Source organism: Rutidosis leptorrhynchoides, chromosome 2 (assembly GCF_046630445.1).
Source record: "Rutidosis leptorrhynchoides isolate AG116_Rl617_1_P2 chromosome 2, CSIRO_AGI_Rlap_v1, whole genome shotgun sequence".
NCBI classification, from domain to species: Eukaryota; Viridiplantae; Streptophyta; class Magnoliopsida; order Asterales; family Asteraceae; genus Rutidosis; species Rutidosis leptorrhynchoides.
In genome coordinates, this window is record NC_092334.1 from 573,611,413 (window position 1) to 573,632,185 (window position 20,773).

Here is a 20,773-nt window from a genome sequence, read left to right on the forward strand (position 1 = left end):
CCCTTACAACATTCGCTAACATACCCTTATTATTAGAATTATAATTAAAATTAAAATTAAAATTAAAATATAAATTATATATATATATTACGTATATATTGAGAGAAGAGAAAGATAGATATTTGTTGTGGTGCACCAAAGCTCGATTTTTATAGGCATGTGGGCTGGAACTGGGGCTCATGCGATCGCATGGATTTATGCCTTCCAGGCCATGCGATCGCATGGCCAGCTGGGGAGGCTCATATTTGGTTGTTTTCTTCTGCCGACGGTTTTATAAATAATATAATATATTAAATAATTATATGAATTATTTAAATATTATATTATATTTATGTGCATAGTTGACTTGTAATTTTTAGTCCGTTGCGTCGAGCGTTGAGAGTTGACACTGGTCCCGATTCCGGATTTTCGAACGTCCTTGCGTACAATTTAATATCTTGTACTTTGCATTTTGAATCTTGTACTCTTGTAATTTTGGGACGTTTCTTATCAATAATTGGAACCTCTTGGATTGTATTTTGTACTTTTGAGCTTTTTGATCGTTTGCGTCTTCAATTCGTCGAATCTGTCTTTTATCTTCACCTTTTATTATTTAAACGAATATCACTTGTAAATAGAACAATTGTAACTAAAAGCTTGTCTTTCTTGAGGAATAATGCTATGAAATATATGTTCGTTTTTAGCATTATCATTTATTTTATTAATTTTTTAATAACAACCTATAATACTTCAAATTATATTTTGAATTATTATTTATATATACATGCACACATATCTATTTACAATTAATTATTCGTGAATCGTCAAGAATGGTCGAAGGTCAATGAATACATGAACACAGTTCAAAGTTTTTGAGATTTCAACATTACAGACTTTGCTCATCGTGTCGGAAACATATAAAGATTAAGTTTAAATTTGGTCGAAAATTCCCGGGTCATCACAGTACCTACCCGTTAAAGAAATTTCGTCCCGAAATTTGAGTGAGGTGGACATGGTTAACAATAAAAATGTTTTCATGAAGAATATTAGCTGATAAATAGAGTTTTATCATTATTGAGTAACACAGATAAAACAATTCGATTATTCGAAGTGTACGAGTGAAGTTATCACAAAAGAGTGAAGTAAAGAAGTAAAGATTTAGCCTTGACGTAGTCAGGGTTGAATTTAGGAAAATAAGACTCGTCTTAACTTTTGACGTAATCACAGTGGAATTCCGAAAAATAAAGGGATATAAAGAAAATCTTCGAAATCTAAAAGATTTGATCCTTCGGCGAATAAGGAAAATTAATATCTCTATAATTAAATACGGTGATCTGCCTCGATTACTCTGTCTGATATTTCCATTATAAATTAAGCTCTTCCGTTCCATTATTCTCACCATTCCTATATTTTCTTTCTTATTTCGTACCTCCAAAAGATTATGAAAATGCTTAATCCAGTTCTAATCCTTGATATTTTTCCTATTTATCATTTTTGTCATCCTTCTTTTCGATCTTCCACCAGAAAAATTTATTTATTTTTACTATTACCTTGGAGTGATACTATTCTTAATTCTACCGTGTTTTTATATTGCTATTCGTATTAATATCCACAGTTTGTAACCTCCGTGTTGTTATTGGGCTTTATATTTTCTCTTATATTTTGGAAATCTTTGCCTTTTTATTCTCCTCTCGACCTCTAGTAAAGCGAGTAATGGTCCAGAATTTGTAAGGATGGAGTTTCGAATGAACTTAATGTTCTAAACAAGAAAGAACATAATAGCACGATTGGATTTGTCAAATTACTAGATTCACTGAGAATAGAACTATCAAGAATATACTTTCTTGATATGTTCAGAAGTTAAGCAGAATGAAAGAGTTATGTAACATGGCACATGATGACGTTATGATCTGTGAATCATCACGTTCCATTAGAAACTCAGCATGGCTTACTGTAATATAATCACGTTGGCCAAGCGTCATTATATTATACTAACTCATGCTTCCATTCCCAACACTTCTCCACAATTCATTTATAATTTATACTTAGATTTTACAGAAGTTTTCAATATAATGAAATACAGAAAACACGAAGAGGTAGATAATTTCGGACAAGAATATTTATGAAAATATCCTCAGAAATATCGAAAATATTTATAATGATATTTTGGAATTTCTAAGTTCAAAGGTTGATGAAGAAAAATTTTCCGCAAGATTTTAACATGACTTCAGAGCAAGATATTCTCTAAAGATTTCATCGGATCCAGAAATACCTGGATTCTTTGAATATAGGGTTTGGTCCTTGTATTTGTCCTTGGTCTCCTTCATGTTTAGCTCAATCCGTTTTTCAGTACCAAATTTTCTATCGAGCGTTCCCAACACTCCATTCTTTATCATCAAACTCTTGGCCATTTAGGCCATCTACAATTTTACTATTTCGTCTGCATTTAATGCAGTCATATCTGAATCATCGGTTATCAATCCGAGGTGATTTCAAAAGAATTGTGTTTTTAGATGATTAAACGCTGGTGGTAATATGGTGCAATATAAAAGATTACTCGGTAACAATAAAAGAGCACGCAGATATATCAAGATTATGATAGGGTTGTTTCGAACGAAAAGTCAAAGTTGACTTGCTGGAGCTGTGACAAAATTGGCTAATTTGAAAAAAGAATGGAAATGTTATTTTGGGTAATAATAACACTAAGGAATTAGCACAGCCACGTGTTAAACGTTTACTCAGTTTCTGAGAGTTTTTCAGGTGCATAACTATATGCATAAATCTTTTCTTCCGTAAATAAAGTGCGGTTGATTCATCCACTCGATTGAGGTGTTTTCAAGAATCATTAAAGGTTTGAATCGCAGATTGTAATCGTCAAGATACAAATGAGGTTTAAGATGAAATCAAGTGGCAAACTTGAAGAATTGTTTAGTTTCATATGTTATAATCAATATTTTAATTCATTTTAATTGTTCAATGTCGGCAGTCCACAGTTGATAGTCCACAGTTGACAGTCCAATATTTCATATATAGCTTAATATATAATATTCGAATTAATTAATACATATCGTGACCTGTGTACATGTCTCAGACTCGATCACAACTCAAAGTATATATATTATTTGAGAATCAACCTCAACCCTGTATAGAGAACTCGATCATTACTGCATATAGAGTGTCTATGGTGATTCTAAATAATATATATAGATGCGTTGATATGATATGTCAAAACCTTGTATACGTGTCCTGATATTTAAAGTGCGTAAAATATATAACAGAAATTAAATAACGATAAATAAAATTGCGATAATTAAATTGCGATAAATAAACTGCGATAAATAAAATGTAATCAGTTAGCTAGGAACAGTTAGCATGGATTCTTAACAAAATTCCTCATAGTTAATTTGTTTGTTTCTAACAAATTTTATTTTGTCAAATGTTTTCTTCATTATGCCACTTGTTGGATTCTGATAAATCAAAATCCAAATATGAAATTGGATGAATATGGTTATTCTGTGGTGAACGAATTTGTATATCGGTGGATGTAAGTAGGATAATAAACGACTATTGAATCAGCTTCGAAGAATGTACATTGTAACTTATTAATGTGAAATCTGAATATTCCTCGGGTATTACCTACCCGTTAAAATATTTTCACAATTAACACTTTGTACGAAAGAATTTTTAATTACAATCTTTATGGAAACATATATACATATATATTTTCTTCAGATGTAATCATGGATTCATTGAGTTAATATGATACTAAACTCATTTGGTTTACCTTTAGAACCAGAATACATAATCTCTAAAACATTTAGAGATTACTTAATCGCCATGAAGAACTAAGATAATCGATGTAGAACGATACGTAGAACGATGATTATACTCCAGGTACAGAATGAGATGTTGAGGCATGGATTGTTGATGGTACTGGTGCTGTTACTGATGGTACTGTTGGTGCCGGTGATGTTGCTGAAGCTGATACATTTTGCACCATATTCTCCAAATTTATTTTTTTTGAGCGCGAAGTTTGTTGACTTCTTCTATTATTCCGGGGTGATTGTCGGTTGGAACGAGCGAATGAATAAGGTTTAGAATTTTAGATAGAATATAATCTTGGCGAGATATTCAGGAAATGAGAGAGAAAATAGTATTACAAACAGGTTCGCTGTTAACTGTTTCAGGTTCATCGCCAAGAGGTAAATTCGGTTGGTGGAATGGAAAGGATCGCTTTCTTCTTGTCTCTGTTGGTTTAGTCGACTATGAACCCATCGCCAATTCATCCCGAATTGGTGATGACTGATTTTGTTGATCCATTCCAGTTATACTGCTTTCGAAGCTCAAGTGTGTTTTCATATCGGAATAGCTGTCAGAATTTGAGGAACTTGAACTAGTTGAGGAATTCATCTCGTACGATCAGATAAAGGATTTTCGTAAAGAATTAGATTACAAGATGTAGATTAGTACCCTTCAATACATAATTTACATATGCATATATAATACTAAAATCTCATAAGTTACGGAGGAATCTACGGAAATTGTCAGGCAAAGTCTACAGTAACAGATATGCTAAGATATGAATTAGCAGATACGCTAAGATACGAATTTTTGTCTATACACTATTCATGCAATCATTGCAGTAAGATGTCTCTAGACTAAGAATGATAAACAGGTAATTTCCTAAGGATGATAAGTAGATGATTTTCGACACGAAATGATAAGCAAAACTTTTGACATGCAGTCACGGTCGAAGTCCAGACCCACTAATGCATCTAAACAACTATCAGTTAGACACACTAATGTAAGACCTGGTTCACTAAGACCACCGCTCTGATACCACCTGTAGAGACCCGTCCTAATCCATCTAGACGAATACATTACATTTGGTTACATCGCGAGGTATTTGACCTCTATATGATACATTTTACAAACATTGCATTCGTTTTTAAAAGAAAATCTTTCTTTACATCGAAAGTTGACGGCATGCATACCATTTTAAAATATATCCACTATAATTAACTTAATAATAATCTTGATGAACTCAACGACTCGAATGAAACGTCTTTTGGAAATATGTCATGAATGACTCCAAGTAATATCTTTAAAATGAGGAAATACACAGCGGAAGATTTCTTTCATACCTGAGAATAAACATGCTTTAAAGTGTCAACCAAAAGGTTGGTGAGTTCATTAGTTTATCATAAACAATCATTTCCATTATTTTAATAGACCACAAGATTTCATTTTTCCATTTCTCATAAACATACGTCCCATGCATAGAGACAAAAATCATTCATACGGTGAACACCTGGTAACCGACCTTAACAAGATGTATATAGAATATCCCCTATCATTTCGGGATCCTCCTTCGGACATGATATAATTCAAAGTACTAAAGCATCTGATACTTTGGATGGGGTTTGTTAGGCCCGATAGATCTATCTTTAGAGTTCGCGACAATTAGGGTGTCTGTTCCCTAATTCTTAGATTACCAGACTTAATAAAAAGGGGCATATTCAATTTCGATCATTCAACCATATAATGTAGTTTTCAATTACTTGTGTCTATTTCGTAAAACAGTTATAAAAACAGCGCATGTATTCTCAGTCCCAAATATATATATTGCAAAAGCATTTAAAAAGGGATTAATGAAACTCACGCATATAAATATTGCAAAAACAGTTATTTAAACATTGCATGTATTCTCAGCCCAAAAATGTAATGAGTAAAAAGGGAGCAAATGAAACTCACAATACGATATTTTGTAGTAAAAATATGCATACGACGGAACAAAACAATGCAAGGTTGGCCTTGGATTCACGAACCTATATCATTTATATATATGTTAACACATATAATGGTAATCGAACAAATTTACATATTATTAGTGATATAATTGTTATTTTTAATAAATTATATGTTTCCTTAATAACTTAATTAGATATATTTATTTTTATATACTTTAAATAGATAATTAATGTTTATTACAAAAATATTACTATAGTTATGTTTTATGTTATAAATGTATTTCTTTTGTATAGAAAATCTTTATTTGATATATTAATAATACTAATAATAATAATGATAAAAATATTAATGATTCTCTTAATGATAATAAAAATGATATTTTTAATAATAAAGGCAATCTTATTACAATTGATAATTTTTAATACATATGATAATTTTAATACTTTTTAATAATAAGCATGATAATAATAATAATAATAATAATAATAATAATAATAATAATAATAATAATAATAATAATAATAATAATAATAATAATGTAAAAATACTAATATTAATGTTAAAAATAATAATAATAGAAGTAAAATACTACCTTAAAAAGTGTCCCCATAAAAAATGCAACAGACCAGGCTCGAACCCGAGACCTCTCGATTAAACTAAACTCCACTAACCAACTGTTCGGCTATGCTTTTCTGAAATAATAAGGGTTTTAAATTTATTTAACCCATTTTTCAGTTTATTCTTTTTCTTCATAAAGATCATCACTTATACATCTAACATCATCATCGATCCTTACTATCTTCCATCCTCAACTTCATTATATAGAAACAGAAACGAACTGGTAGTTCACAGTATCACCATCATTCATTTAACATCACTAATATCATTACCTATTAATGACCTCGTTTAATATCACCTTTATCCCTCATCTTGTCACCATCATTATCATTATCCTAACCATCATCGTTCTATTTCATTGTCAAACAGCATTCCTATTTCATAGCTTCACCCTCATCGTTTTTAAAAGAAGAAACCGAAGAAAAATATACAGCTAGGTTTCCTATACTATGTCTCTAGTGATCCGGCCCAATTGTACAAAGTAATTAAGCCCATAAATCTTTGTAGCCTTTATAAAAAAATAAGCCCAAGCAATATAGTCCTACTATTTAAAAGGAGCCCAATATATCTAATCTACTTTGTTATATAAACATCATCTTCATCATCGGTGCTGTAGCAGAAACAGAAGGGAAATGCAGCATAAAATCATCAACGTGACTTCATCATCTCCTCATTTTATTCTTCATGTATCATCAACTTTATCATTCACTATAACTTACATCACGGTTCATCATAATTATCAATGTATGTGGTTGTGTGTTGGGTTACTATTAGAAATAGTAGGAGTCATAGCAGTGATGGTGGTTTATGATTACATAGTAACAAATATATTGCAGCAACTGAAGTAGTATTAATTTGTATCAGTTTTTTTTTTTTTTTTTGGTGTTTTAAATGGTGGCGTTGCAACGATTGAAATAGAAAATATAAATAAATAGCATCAGTCCTTGTGATGTATTGTAGTGGTGGTGATGGTTAAATGTTGATGGTGATAGCAGGTGACGGATCAAGGTGGTGATCGTGTTTGAGATGGTGAAGGGTGGTGGTGGTGCTAGATGTTATGGTGGTGCAGAGAAGGATTGGGTGGATGGTGATTCAAATGATTGAGTTTTATGTGTATCCATGAATCTCATACACATATAAATATATGATATGTAATAAATGAAGTAATATTGTAACAATAGGAAACAGTGAAGAATAGATATGGAGTGGGTTCTTTTTTTTATTAATATTATTTTATGATGAAGCTAAAACATAAACCGTGCCATGAAAATTCGGACTTTTTGTTGTGATATATAACTCCAAAATTGAGATGACCCATAATTAACTTTTGACTAACTCAAGAATAATTTAGCTTTGGTGTTTTATGCTTTTACTGTGAGGTGTATGGGTGGAGATCATGATTAAAGTTATGAAAAATAATATAATATGTTCCTTGTGAGTTTTTGGTGAATTATGGCTCTTTGCCTTGGTGTTTAATATAAATAAAGATGGTTGTGGTTATGTTGGTCGAACGAAATATGAAGATAGAAAGTAGCCACACTTAATGGTGGTGGTCTTTGTACTTGTCGAACTCTAAACAAAAATATAAGTAGTAAGCACAAGTAGAAGTTGTAGGTTTATGTTAAATGGTGAGGTTGTGGGTTATCATGTATATATACTATAGTAGTAAACATACTAACGATTTAGTAAACAATATTATTACATTATTAGTCAAATATAAATAGAATAGATAGATGATAGTGCCTCCATTGCATGATTACTGTATTTTTTCACTTTTGGTGAAATTGTTATAAGTGGCTTAATGTCATAAGGGACCCATTAGAAACTAAAAGTTTTATTAATGGAACTTGAATCATAATTATTTAATTATTTAATACTCCATCCACTTTGGTCTAACGTTGATTTATATTAATAGCAATATCAATTTTTTTTAATGATTAAGTGATGTAGAGCAAAGGAGTCTGAAATGAACATAAAATGTGTGGATATATTTATCCCATGTGCTAGTCATAAAACAATAAAAATATAATAATACAACTAGTGAATTCAAACTGTATAATATAGTAAACAACCTCTTAATTTTACTGACAGTTTTAACACGGACCGTGTATCGTGCGAAATTAGTGACAGATAAAAGTGTTCAGAAAAATCCCATATTTTTAAATTAACTATATTTATTTATTTTGATCATTATGGTATAAAATTCAGTCATTAATTTAATAAATAAAAATTACATCAACTGTCCCTCTCATTTATGGGTAAAATATAAAAAGTGTTAAAATTAAATAATTAGATCCTAAATATGCTTTTAATAAGCTTATAACTTATATAACACATTTTCGGATCACCTTTTATTTTAAAATTACACAAGTTCGAATTTAACTTGCTTAATATCAATCGGAATATCAAACGAGTATTACAAGCAATTAATATTTATTTTTAATATACTTTATTTATATATAGAGATATATTTTTAATAATAATTATTATAATATCCTATCTTTATTTTATTAATTTTTTAATAACAACCTATAATACTTCAAATTATATTTTGAATTATTATTTATATATACATGCACACATATCTATTTACAATTAATTATTCGTGAATCGTCGAGAATGGTCAAAGGTCAATGAATACATGAACACAGTTCAAAGTTTTTGAGATTTCAACATTACAGACTTTGCTCATCGTGTCGGAAACATATAAAGATTAAGTTTAAATTTGGTCAAAAATTCCCGGGTCATCACATCGGACCTAATTACTATCTTTTGTAGGAGCAATAGTAAAGCTCACCCTTATAATTTTTTTGGTCTGGCACAAGGTCTTGTCTTTGACCATGCTATGCAACCACCGTTCTTACAGTTGACACCCGATTTGGTTCAGGTGACCTAATGAATTCCAGGTGAATTCCTAGGATTTTACGTTCAATGGTAATGATCGCATTGAAAATGGGTTTTCAGAAAACAAATCGGTTTATAATTTTGATCAAAATATTTTCTCGTTCAAGCTCGAGTTTAGATATCATTGAATTCCATGAGTTTGTAATTCTCAATCTTTAAGGTCAATCTCAAGGATTGAGTAATATCAGTCTTAAAAGCTGATTTTTAATCTTTAAGGAGATTATCCTTTCTGGGGATCTGATTCATTAGTCTTATCAAGCTAATTTGCACGGTGCCCCCCATTGTACGAGATAAATCCTTCTCATGGTTAGGATAAATCTGACCACTTGGCGACCCTGTTTGATGCTGAGGTCCGTGGATTTCCTGCTGATTTTAGTGATGACTTTTCTAGGTTTTTCGTCAACCTACAGCTGGTCTGGACGACAACTTCCTGACCTAAATCAAGAAGCGCGTTTCTTTTTCGGAAGACTTTACTTCCTTTTAATGATGGAATTGATTCATCGTGTAGATCCATCTTTTCTTTCAAATGTATTACAATAAACCGGGTAAAACAGTTAATTTAATCCAAAACAAAAGCACCTGCAATAACTTTACAAAAACATGTGATAGATAGTTTTTAATTGAATAACTTGGTACATTCTCTCCACACTTAGTTTCTTTCTTTGCCTTTTTATTCTCCTTTATTCCATTTTAATGAATTTAAGCATTTTAGGATGTTTCTCAATTTATGTCCTTTCCGAGGTAATAATAATTTCGGTGTTAACACCTAGTTTTATCGTTCATAAATATGTATAAACATAATTTTGAGTTCATTTAATTGAAAATTTTGAAATTTTTTTACTAGAAGTGGGTAGTCAGTATATAAGACTAGGGTTGTTCTTTATTATCAGAGAGCACTAGATTCTAATACAACTACTGCTTTACTAGTGTTTTTAATGGTAACCAAGTGTTTAAGATAAAAATTTTTAAAAATCCGAAAGAATTTAACCCCTTCCCACACTTAAGATCTTGCAATGCCCTCATTTGCAAGAAATCAGTAACAATTTAAATTATTGAGGGTGATTAGCGTAGAAATGATTAAATTTTACCAAAGTTTCCAAATATATTGTTGTTTGCTTGCTGAATGATAAATGGTACATATCATTTGTTCATTCCGTCTTGTTGTTATATCACATTTATTTTGCATCTTGTCGTCAAAATTAGTAGCTTTTGCTGAACTTAATGCCAGTATTTGAAAATGCGCTGTTTTACCTGTTTTGTACAATCGACAATATACATACATACAAATATAAACATGCATGGCAATTTGAAATGGGACTTACTATCCCACTTTCAAATCCTAAATGTGAAATATTAGTGCACAATAATAATAAAAATGATAAAAATTACACAAATATATCCAATAACATAAGTTTAAACATGAAAAAGTCTAAAGATAAAAACATAAAAATCATAAAAATAACCAAATGGAACTAAATCAGTCTGGATAGGGGTTCCAGTTCATCTCATCAGGTGGGTTCCATTGTTGGTTATAGGTGTTCTGATAGGCTTGGTTATAGTCATACCGGTTAAAGGGTGGTCGGATATCAGGGCTGTGTGGCGGAAAATAAGCAGGTCGAGTAGGTACATAGTTATTTGGTACCTGATATGATAGCTGGCTCATGATTTGGTGCTGATGAACTAACCAGCTATCGTGTTGGCGTCGCCTATAATCCTCGTATACTCGCTCGGAGTGCCACTGCTCATACATACTATGTCTGGCCACGTTCGTCATTGATTCTTCCTCTATACGAACGTGGACGTCAAGAATAGCATCTCGAAAGACATCCCTAATGTCTTCCGCTTCCTCCATTTCCTCGTCTGAGCCCCTTTCTTCCTGTGGATGAGGTCCCTCATAGGGTATTGCTTGGTTATGTCTACTTTTCAATACCTTAGCACCCACATAAACTTTCAATCCTAAGGGCTCAACCTGTTCTCTACAAAGCTATAATGGACCCCCTTGGTTCCTATCAACACCTAAATACTCTTCAATGAGAGTAATAAAAATACCTCCTCCTATTATACTCCCGTCCTGCATTCCCTCTACCATTTTAGATAAATAAAAAACAACACAGTAAGGAATATTGACAAAGCTTCTAGGATCCCGAATACACTTTAGGTAGAATAAATCATGTAAGGTTATTTTTTCCTTATTGTGACCTCTCTGTGTAATCGAGTTAGCCAAAAATCTATGAATGATACGAAGCTCGGCTCTATCAATATGTGTATAGGAGTGTCCTCCTGCTCGTGTAAAAACATCAAAATGTGACATACGCCTCCAAATGGCGTCAGCGTCAAAGTTACTATCTACCCTTTCACCATAATGAATCAAATTTGTACAATCGGGTAATAGCAACTCACCAGGAGTATATATCTGTAAGGCCCTGGCCATGTCCAGCATGGACATTCTGTACATCCTACCGCCAAGGATAAACCTAAGAAATCTTCTATCATCTAACCTAACTATATTTGTATCAAGTGATACAGTACTCAACAACTCAACACACCATTCCTTATATACAGGTCTACGAATGGTGAAAAGACGTTCCCAATCTGTAAAAGAAGAACTGCCATACCTTTGTACCAAAAGCTGTCTAACACGGTCAGCTAGATGGACCGTTTCTAAAGGGGCCCAATCGATTACCCTTGACACTTCTACATTTTTAGTTACCAATTTGAATTTGTTCCTTTGATACGTCTCGTAATCTCTCCATCTCCTATCAAATCTCAGATTAGGATGCAGAGTGTGCTCAGGAATCGTTGGGAATTCTACTGGCGGCCTCATCGGGAATACTATGAATTCATTAACAAACTGTACCGGATCATAATAAGGTATGTGCTGATCAGGCTGTTATTGTGGTTCTTGTTCGTGTTGCATTTCTGGTTCTGGTTCTGGTTGTGGTGCTGGTTGTCTAGATGATGATGCTCCTGAACCTCCAGTATCGACTTTCTGCAAAACAAATTAAACACAAAATATGTGCATCTAAATATGCATTAGTGTTATCAAAATAACAACTTAAAACAATCACAATAACATGTTAAATCAAAATTAAACTTATACACATTTTCACAATTTTTCACAATTCTACACTTTTTCAAATAAGCACATATGAAAATGTATACAAAATTCATAAGCATTTAACTCAAATAACATGTCAAAATAGTCATTACTAACAATTAAATAAGTTTCAATTGGCAAATATATCAAATAAATCAAGTTCATGAATTTTGGACTTAAAAAGTCCACTTTAATCTTCAAAAATCATGTTTAAGATCAATGTTTGGATCATTTAACTACCTAAACATGTTACACTACTTAATTTAACAATAATTCATGACAAAAATCGGCCATAACCTATTTATATCAAAAAGCCCCAAATTTCTCAAGAACACAAACCCTAGATTTCTAAAAATTTTGAAGTTTTTGGCTTCAAATCATGTTAAATAGCATCAATCTAGGTTATACATGCATAAAGTACTAACAATTTAACACTAATTACACTAGAAATTAACAAAATTGCATTAGGTCAAATATTGGTAATTATTACAAAAACTAGCAATTTTATGAGTTTAGGGGTGTAATTTTTACCTTTTTGCCGAAGAATGAGAATCTAGGCATGATTAGAGCAAGAAAAATGACGAATTACGGTGGAAAATGACGAAAATTGGTGAAGAATTGAGAGAGTTTCGTATGTTTGTGTGTGTGTTGTGGTGAAGAAGAGCAGCTCGCTGGCTGTTTTAATCCTGGCATGCATTTGGTCCCCATGCGATCGCATGGGTTCCAAGTGCAAACCCCATGCGATCGCATGGGGTGCCGGCTACAGTACTTTTTTTTTTTATAAAACCTTATACTTTATAAAACTTATAATTAATTAAATTTTTAAAAATTTATTTTCCTTTAGGAGCGAGGGCGTTTCGGATCGATGTCCTAGTCCGTCCCTCGACAAAATTTTAAAATTTGTCAATTAAAAGCGCGGTTTTAAAAGTAAAGATTTTTTTGGGTTTTTTAATGTTTTTGGCATACTTTAATTCAATAAGATTAAAAATAATGATAATAAAAGTTCTCGTCCCTCCCTCGGGTAAAGCAATTTCGGTTCAAAGACCTAGTCTTCAACTTACGACGAATTTTAAAAATCATATTTTTAACTTAACGAAATAAAGTAAATTTTTGTTTTTAAAAATTCACACCAAACTTAAATTTAAAATGCATAAAATTAAAAATTCATATTTTAAAAATTAACAATTCACACCAACTTAAATTAAAAATTCATATTTTAAATTCACACCAAACTTATATTATATTTTTGTTGTTATACATACAAACTTAAAAATATTAATTTTTCAAATATGTGACAAACTTAAATATATTGATTTTACAAAGTTCACAATATTAATTTAATATTAATTTTAAAAATATGGTAAAAAAATTAAATTAAAAATCTTTTTGGCTTTTATCCCACTTTAATCAATAAAATATTATCAAAAATATGCGCCCCTCTTTTCGGTAAAGTAATTTCGGTTCCATGACCTAATTTAACTCATGACGAATTTTTGAAATATTTTGGGTTGATTGATTAAAGATATTTATACCTTAAGAATAAACGTTAAATTTCGCAGTGATGTAATAAATTTTTTTAATGATATCAACAATTTCGGTCGCAAAACCTAATTTTATTCAATACCAACTTAATACTTTATAGCGAACAAATTAGCGTTTATTATCAAAAGGTTAAAAATAAAAATAAAAATAAAAACTGTACAGACTTACCTGTGAGATAGTATTCTTAGTTATATGATCTATCTCACTCATAAGATAGTCGGTTTAATTGGTTTTCCATGGCTACATAGGCGTAACCTTGAGCATTCAATGATTTTTCTTCTAAACATATGAACGGTCCGTCTGCATAAAGTAATAAATTCGGTATTTGAATAGGTTTGATTATCTGAACATTTACCTCCATGTGACCATTTTCCGCATTTGTGATATTTTTCAAGGTGTCGTGCTCTTCTCTTCGCTGCGGATTTTGATTTTCCTTTACCAAATTGTAACTTATTATCTTCGCATCTGGATTCTTTTCTTACTCCGTTCAATTTTTCTCTGATTAATGATACTATTTCACTTGGAAGGACGTCATTATTACGTTCATTGATCAAAGCGTGTAGCATTAGACCATGGTTTAATTCATAGGCAGTCTTCATTTTGTAAAAACCTAAAAAAATAAAAATTCAGAATGGGGGGAGAATACTAGTTCTTTAGGGTCTGCTAGGAAAAGACCATTCGGGTTCTATTTTCGAGAACTACACGAAAACAGACAATCTAACTCTAACAGAAATACATATTATCCTTTAAAGACTTGATTCTCCCCACACTTAGTTAGCTGTGGTATCGAAATTGTGATTGACTTCGTTGTCGACTTCCATCGAACTGTCTATGTAGTGTTTAACTCTGTGACCATTAATCTTAAATTCAATCCCATTTGAATTTATCAATTCTACTGTTCCGTATGGGAAAACTCTTTTGACTATGAATGGTCCAGACCATCTTGATTTCAATTTTTCAGGAAATAGCTTGAATCGTGAATTGAAAAGAAGAACTCTGTCTCCTTCCTTAAATTCTTTTGAAGTTCTGATTCTTTTATCATGCCATTTCTTCGTTTTTTCCTTATAGATTAACGAATTTTCGTATGCTTCTTGTCTTAATTCTTCTAATTCGTTTAATTGACTTAACCGTAGACGTCCAGCTTCATGTAAATCAAGATTACATGTCTTCAAAGCCCAAAATGATTTGTGTTCAATTTCTACTGGAAGATGACATGCTTTTCTATAAACGAGTCTAAAAGGTGTGGTTCCAATTGGAGTTTTGTAGGCTTTTCTAAAAGCCCAGAGTGCATCCTCCAATTTAATGGACCATTCCTTCGGATTTGATCCTACGGTTTTCTCTAGAATACATTTTAAAGCTCGGTTGGTATTTTCAACTTGTCCACTTGTCTGTGGATGATAAGCGGTGGAGATTTTATGAGTTACTCCATATCTTTTAAGAACTTTCTCAAGTTGATTGTTACAGAAATGAGTTCCCCGATCACTTATTAAAGCTTTTGGTGTTCCAAACCTTGCAAAAAGACGTTTTAAAAAGTTGACTACAACTCGTGCATCGTTAGTTGGGAGAGCTTGTGCTTCCGCCCATTTAGATACATAATCAATGGCTACGAGAATATAGAGATTATTATGAGATTTTGGAAATGGACCCATAAAGTCAATACCCCAAATGTCAAATACTTCACATACTTGAATGACATTTTGTGGCATTTCATCACGTTGACTTATTTTTTCGGTCCTTTGACAAGCATCACAGGATTTGCAAAGAAGGTGTGCATCTTTGTAAATTGTAGGCCAATAGAATCCAGCTTCATAAACTTTTCTTGCTGTTAGTTGAGGCCCATAATGCCCTCCTGTTGGTCCTGTGTGACAATGGTTTAAAATTTTACTAGCTTCATCTCCAAATACACATCGGCGTATTATTCCATCTGGACAACTTTTAAACAAATGTGGATCTTCCCAGAAATAGTGTTTTATATCACTGAAGAATTTCTTTCGTTTTTGGTACGACAATCCTTTTTCAAGGAATCCACAAACTAAGTAGTTTGCATAGTCTGCAAACCATGGAATTTCTTTATAATCTATCTTCAATAGATATTCATCAGGAAAGTTGTCTTGTATGGCCGATTCATTTAGAACTTCTAATTCAGGATTTTCAAGACGAGAAAGATGATCAGCGGCGAGATTTTCTGCTCCTCTTTTATCTCGGATTTCTATATCAAACTCTTGTAAGAGTAAGATCCAACGGATTAATCTTGGTTTAGCATCTTGTTTCGAAAATAGGTATCTAAGAGCAGAATGGTCGGTATAGACCACCGTTTTTGCTAGAACGAGATATGATCGAAATTTGTCAAAAGCAAAGACAATAGCAAGGAGTTCTTTTTCAGTAGTTGTATAGTTCGTTTGTGCTCCTTGTAATATCTTACTAGCATAATATATAGGTTGAAATCGTTTTTCAATCCTTTGTCCTAAAACGGCTCCCATTGCAAAATCACTTGCATCGCACATTAGTTCAAATGGTAGATTCCAATTTGGTGTTATCATGATCGGCGCATTAGTGAGTTTCTCTTTAAGAATATTAAAAGATTTGATGCATTCATCTGAAAAAATGAATGGAGCATCCTTTTCTAGGAGTTTATTCATAGGAGTGGCAATTTTAGAAAAATCTTTTATGAAGCGTCGGTAAAAACCGGCATGCCCTAGAAAACTTCTAACTCCTCTAACATTGGTGGGATGTAGAAGTTTAGCAATTACATCTACTTTAGCTCTATCCACTTCAATTCCTTCCTTCGAAATTTTATGTCCAAGAACGATGCCTTCTTTAACCATGAAATAGCATTTCTCCCAATTAAGAACTAGATTTGATTTTTCGCATCTAATAAGCATTCGTTCAAGATTAGCTAGGCATGTTTCAAATGTATCACCGAAGACTGAAAAGTCATCCATGAAAACTTCCGTGCATTCTTCTATCATGTCGTGAAAAATCGCCATCATGCACCTTTGAAAGGTTGCAGGGGCGTTGCAAAGTCCAAATGGCATGCGTTTGTAAGCAAAAGTACCATAAGGGCACGTGAACGTGGTTTTCTCTTGATCTTCGGGTGCTATTGGAATTTGAAAATATCCGGATAATCCATCTAGAAAACAATAATAACTATTTCCGGCTAATCTTTCTAACATTTGATCTATGAAAGGTAAGGGAAAGTGATCTTTTCTGGTGGCATCATTTAATTTTCTATAATCAATACATACACGTCATCCTGTTACAGTCCTAGTAGGAATAAGCTCATTTTTCTCATTTGTAATGACAATCATGCCACCCTTCTTAGGCACGCATTGAACTGGGCTTACCCATGGACTATCAGAAATTAGATAAATTAAACCTGCATCTAGCAGTTTAATAATCTCTTTCTTAACTACATCTTGGATATTAGGATTTAGTCTTCGTTGGCGTTGCACATACGTTTTATGACCTTCTTCCATAAGGATTTTATGTGTGCAATACGAAGGACTTATTCCTTTTATATCATGAATCTTCCATGCAATAGCTGGTTTATGAGCTTTCAACACAGAAATGAGTTGTGATTTCTCATTTTCAGTAAGAGAAGACGATATTATTACAGGTAATTCAGATTCACCATGTAAATAAGCGTATTCCAAATGGTTTGGAAGTGGCTTTAACTCTAATTTCAGAGGTTCTTCTATCGATGATTTATATCGATATCTGTCTTCTTCTTTTAACATTTGAATTTCTTCTGTTGTTGGTTCATATCCATTAGCTATTAGTGTAGCTAACATTTCAGCTTCATCAATTGGTTCATTACCTTCTCCTAAAGAACATTCTCCAGTTCCTTGTAATTCTGGAAATTCTTCTAACAATTCTGCATGTGCATCTATAGTTTGAATATAATAACATGTATCATCTGCAGATTGCGGTTATTGCATTGCTCTATCAACTGAAAAGGTAACACTCTCATCCTCTATACTTAGGGTCAGTTTCTTACCAAACACGTCTATCATTGCTTTAGCCGTGTTTAAGAATGGTCTTCCTAATATGAGAGGAACTTGAGAATCTTCTTCCATATCCAGAACAACAAAATCTACTGGAAATACTAAAGTACCAACTTTAACTAGCATGTTCTCCATTATCCCTCTAGGATATTTTATTGATCGATCGGCTAGTTGTATACTTATTCTTGTTGGTTTCAATTCTCCAAGGTCTAGTTTAGCGTATAGTGAATACGGAATTAGATTTATACTAGCACCTAAGTCTGCCAATGCTTCTATTGAACTAAGACTACCCAGAAAATATGGAATTGTGAAACTTCCTGGATCAGATAATTTTTCTGGTATCTTATTCAACAGCACTGCTGAACAATTAGCATTCATAGTAACGGCCGAGAGTTCTTCCATTTTCTTTTTATTTGAGATTAGATCTTTCAGAAATTTAGCATATCTAGGCATTCCTGAAATTACATCAATGAAAGGAAGATTTACATTTATCTGTTTAAACATATCCAAGAATTTAGATTGCTCGGCTTTAAGTTTCTCTTTTTTCATCTTACTCGGGTAAGGAAGTGGTGGTTGGTATGGTTTAACATAAGGTTTATCCTTTACTGTGTTATCTTCATTAACCTTTTCAACTACCGGTTCTTTTTCCTTATCTTGTTCAGGTTGTGGTTCTTGTGGAGTAGGAATAGTTTCATCAGAAGTTACAGGTATTTCAGGTGGTTTAAGTGATGTACCACTTCTTGTGGTAATAGCTTTAGCTGTTTCATTCCGGGGGTTAGCATTTGTATCACTAGTTAAACTTCCCAGTTTTCTTTCACCTATTAACCTTGCTAGGTTACTTACTTCTTGTTCCAAATTTTGAATAGAAGCTTGTTGATTTCTAAATGCTTGAGCATTTTGTTCATTGGTTTGCTTTTGAGATGTGAAAAACTGCGTTTGAGTTTCAACTAGCTTCGTCATCATATCTTCTAAATTCGGCTTTTTATCATCGATTTGTTGTGGCGGTTTATTTTGAAAATTAGGTCTTTGCTGGTTGTAAGTATTGTTGGATACTTGTTGATTACAAGGACCTTGTTGGTTGTTGTATGGAATATTTCGGTTATAGTTCTGGTTTTGATTGTAAATCGGTCTTGGCGGTTGATAATTATTCTGATAATTATTTCCAGGCCTTTGGTTTAAATATGAAATATTCTCTCTTTGTTCCATTGTTAATTCAATACTAAGACAATCTTTTGTCAAATGTGGTCCTCCACACTGCTCACAACTAATTCGTATTGAGTGTATATCTTTAGTCATCTTTTTCATTCGTCTCTCGACAGCATCTATCTTTGCTGAAATGGAATCTAAGTCATGGCTAGAATCGGCTCTAGCTGCTTTAGATGATCTAACGATATCTTTTTCTTGGTGCCACTCATGTGAGTGGGAAGCAGTGTTATCAATAATTTTTTAAGCATCAGTTTTGGTTTTCTTCATAATAGAACCACCAGCTGCTATATCTATGTCTTTCCTTGTAGCGATGTCGCATCCTTGGTAGAATATTTGTACTATTTGACAGGTGTCTAAACCATGTTGCGGACATCCTCTTCATAATTTTCCAAATCTGGTCCACGCCTCATATAGAGTTTCATTTGGTTTCTGTGTGAACGTAACAATTTCTGCTTGAAGTCTTACGGCTTTAGATGCTGGAAAGAATTGTTTAAGAAATTTTTCAACTAAAACGTCCCATGTATCGATCGCCCCTTCAGGTAACGATTCCAACCAATCTTTGGCTTCTCCCTTTAAAGTCCAGGGAAATAACATGAGATATATATGTTCATCTTCAACTTCTCTTACTTTAAATAGTGTGCAGATCCTATTAACGGTACGTAGATGTTCATTTGGATCTTCCTTCGGCGCACCACTAAATTGGCATTGATTAGTTACCATGTGTAGAATTTGTCCTTTGATTTCATAATCTGGCGCATTAATGTCTGGATGAGTAATTGCGTGACCTTGGCCAGTGCGTTTAGCTCTCATTCGGTCTTCCATACTTAAGGGTTCTGTTACTTCCATAATTGAATTTGTTGAATCTGAATCACTAGAGGATTCTGATTTAATGGTTCGTTCCTCAACAATCTCTGTTTGAATGATTGGTGGTTCCGGAAGAAAGTTTAGTGGTTCAGGATCTATGAATCGTCCCTGAATATTCTCCGGATTCTCAATTGTGAGGTCGGGTTCAAAAAATGGATTATCAACGGCGACAATATTAGCTAGATGTCTTGATCTAGTTACAGGTGGTGAACGTACAAAAGGTGTTGAACGTCTTGCTCGGTGCATTCACTGAATATCCTATTAGTTTTTAAAAGGAAAGAAAAATTATATAAGTTATCCAATCAATAGACTTTTCTGATTTTGCCCACGTTTCGAATAGCCAAAAGATGCAGCAGATGGGCAGGATTCATTTGGTGTCAATATAATTGAGGACTGTTTGGCTCCAATAACCCGGTCCACGTACAAATCCAACTATTACTACGAACCAGAAAATTTTGATGTCTATCAATTTAACCACTTAAAATAAATTTTCATAATTTTAAGAAATTTAGATAAGAAGTAGAATAAAAATCTATGTCCTAAAACTAGAATAGCGAGAAATAAGAAAGAAAAAGAGCATGTCGGAAAAAGGTCGAAAAAGAAAAAGGGTTGAAAAATAAAAGGCGACGGAAAAATAAAAGAAACTTATAAAACTTAAAAACACTTGACTAACCCAATCTTATCACTACAACTAACTTAAAATTATAATCACAAATTGAGATTACTAATTGGAATGATAATTGATACATAGCTAAAAGGCGTCTAAAAATATTAAAGCTTACAAGAAAAACTATATCCCAAATGGCAA